The sequence below is a fragment of the Lepidothrix coronata genome, unplaced genomic scaffold (genome assembly GCF_001604755.1).
Source record: "Lepidothrix coronata isolate B3197 unplaced genomic scaffold, Lepidothrix_coronata-1.0 Scaffold61, whole genome shotgun sequence".
In the NCBI taxonomy this organism is placed as follows: Eukaryota; Metazoa; Chordata; class Aves; order Passeriformes; family Pipridae; genus Lepidothrix; species Lepidothrix coronata.
In genome coordinates this window covers 1,094,097-1,097,351 of record NW_016690241.1, presented here as the reverse complement: position 1 = coordinate 1,097,351, position 3,255 = coordinate 1,094,097, and positions in this window count along the sequence as shown.

The following is a 3,255-nucleotide window of genomic DNA, read 5'->3' as shown; positions in this document are numbered from 1 at the left end:
AAAAGGGAGGTAACTTGTTTTATATCTTTATAGGGGCCCAATTAAGTTTTACGACTTGTTTTTCTTTTCTCTCCAGGTCATATTGACCTTACACTGTTTTCTCTTAATTAGCTCGAATCATTTTCTCAGTTTATCACAAGGTGGAACTTCCTGTGCATCAGTTTCTGCCTGTTGTCTATTGTCCTACTGAATACCCCTTGATTTCATTGATTTCAACAGATACCTTGACCTGGCTGAGCTTTTTAAAATCATAAGCAAGAATGAAGGATTGAAATGAAAAAAAAATCTGCATGAAGTGCTTTGTGTTCTGGAAGATTCAAGAGAATCTGTGTATGTACCCCAGGGGCCCTGTATTAACTGAGTTAATGCTCTGTCTTCAAAGCCCTCCAATTTCATAAAACCCACGTAACTTGTTCTGTTCATTCCTACCTCAAACAAATGGGCTGCATAAACCTGCCAGATGCAGATTCTCATAAATTTCATCTTTTCAAAAATCAATTTCAATCTTATAAACAGACTACTGCTTAAAACATTAAAATATTAAAGCTGCTAAACCTAATTTTTAAAGTTCTTCTTACAATGATTGAATATTGAGACCAATAGAAATATACTGTTGGACACAAAAACATGATATGGTAAAGGACTACTATTTCCCTAAAATGCCCTAAAATTGCAACAGTCTCTGATTTTCCACATGGCTGTCAGTTCCAATTGACATGGGTGGGTACCCAGGATGTGGGAACGTGCTGGAGCCAAGATCCTTTAGGCATTGTTTTGCGTAGAAACAGGGCATCACCCGGAGGTGTTTCATGGGGGTGTGGTGAGGTAAAAAATTCTCTTTGCACACTCAGACATCATTAATGTTCTCATAAAACTGTTGCCTTGTTCCAACAGGGCAGAAATCTGCTGCCTGTTATGGTGCTGGATGAGTGGCATCTTGGCCACTGAGAAGCAACAGCACCTACTGGAAGGGTGAAAAGCAGTGATGGTCTGAATTGGACTCCATCAGATTGATGTTACTGGCTCAGGGTTCAGCTGCAGGAAAGCAGTTGGTGATCTAACTGCTGTTGCATCAGTCAAGAAATCAGTTCAAGATCTCTGATACTTCCTTGGATTGCTACTAGTTCCCTACTTGTTACGGACAGTAAGATGTTGGAAGTATTATATCTATAAGCATTAAAGATGCAAATGAATTATGATGAAAATTGTAAAAAAGCATACTAGACTGCCTAGAGGCAGTTACAGAGACACAACATATTTCAGAACAAGTTCTTTAATACTCATGGGGGTTGTTTGCCTGGCAGAACAACACCTTTTTTTCTGTGTCAGCGTTTGTCTTTTTTTACTGATGACTAAACTGTCATAACACATTCATGACTGTATCACTCATGAAAAATTGTCACCAGCAATAAAATGTTCTCTAGTATTTCCAGCCATGAGTCACAGTTCAGAAAATCACTGTCATGTGCAGTGCATTGAGTTACCTCTGTGCAGCTGGTGCTCAATACAGTGGCTTTACCCAAATTCACATGCAGACACAAAAGAGAATTTGGACTCGTACTTTCTCCAGGCAAAAGTAACACAAGGAGATTGTTTTCTCAATGATAATATATATATTAGATGCCCATATAGGGTAAAAATGCTCATAGTCCTAATTATAGACACAATAAGATATTCCTGTAGAAAGTATCTTTTTGAAATGCAATTGAGGTAGATATTGAGTCCACAGATTGATCTACATCAAAATGGTTTAAGTTGGTGCAGATCACACGCTTGATCATAAAATCATAACCTGGGGGTTGAAAGGGGTCTCCAAAGTCCTCCAGTCCAACTTGCTGTTCAAAACAGTTCTAATTAAATCTGGTTGCTCAGAACAATGTCCATTTGACTCCTGGACAACTCCGGGGATAGAGACTCTTAAGAAACTTGTTCTGATATTCAACCACCATCATGGTATTAAAAAAAAATTGCTGACATCCAATTGGATTTTCACAAGTTCCAGCTTATCGCTGAGTGCCTCTGAGAAAAGTCTATCTCTGTCTTCCCTGTATCCTACAATTTTGTAGTTATAGGCAACAATAAGGTCTCAGCTGCCTTTTTTTCAGGCTGAAGAGGCCCAGTTCTCTCAGCCTCTCTGTGTACATCACCTTCTCCACATCCCGACCATCTTTCTTGCCCCCTACTAGAATTGCTGTAGTATGTCAATATCTTTCTTTTACCAAAAAAACCCAAAACTGGACACAGCACTGCAGATGTGGCCTTCCAGGTGCCAAATAGAGGGGGAAAAGCACTCCTAGGACCTGCTGGCTACTCTCTATTACTAACACAGCCCAGGATGCTGTTGCGTGCTTCTGCTGCAAGGGCACAGTGGTGGTTCATATTCAGCTTCTCCAGCAAAATCTCTGGATCCTTTCTGTGGAGCCCCTTCCTAGACAGCCATCCTTCAGCTTGTCCTCTTGCCTGGAGTTACTCTGTGCCAAATGCAGGACTTCACTTACTCTTGTTGGACTCCAAAAAATTCTCATCATCTGCTTTCTGACTGCTCCTCCCCATTTGGCATCATCCACAAACTTGGTGAGAGCGAAAGGTTTGTTTTTTTTCTTGGTGATGCTGCTTCATGTGCTGTCATGGGTTGGTCTGTGCTGTGCCCTCTGCATCACAGAACCACTGAAAGGATTTGGTTGGAAAGGACCTTTAACAATCACTTAGTCCAAACCCCCTGCTGTGGGCAGGGACACCTTCTAGTAGATTAAGTTGGTCAAAGCTTCATTGAGCCTGGCCTTGAACCCTTTTAGTGGCAGGATATCCATAGCTTCTCTGGGAAACCTGTTCCAGTGCCTCACCACCTGTGCTGTAAAAAGTTTGCTCCTTATGTCCAATCCAAATCCACCCTCTCTTAGTGTAACGCCATTGCCCCTTGTCCTGACACTACAGGCCTTGGTAAAAAGTTTCTCTCTGTCTTTCTTACATGCCCCTTGTATATATTCGGAGACTACTATAATGTGTTCCTGGAGCCTTCTCTTTTCCAGGCTGAAAAAGTTCCACCTGAATATGAGGAAGAATTTTGCTGCGTGAGTAACCATGCACTGAAATAGATTGCCCAAAGAGGTTGTGGAGTCTCCCTCACTGGAGATATTCAAGAACTACCTGGACACAATCCTGTGCCATGTGCTCTAGGATGACCTTGCTTGAGCAGGGAGGTTGGACCAGATGACCCGCTGTGGTGCCTTCTAACCTGACCCATTCTGATTCAGT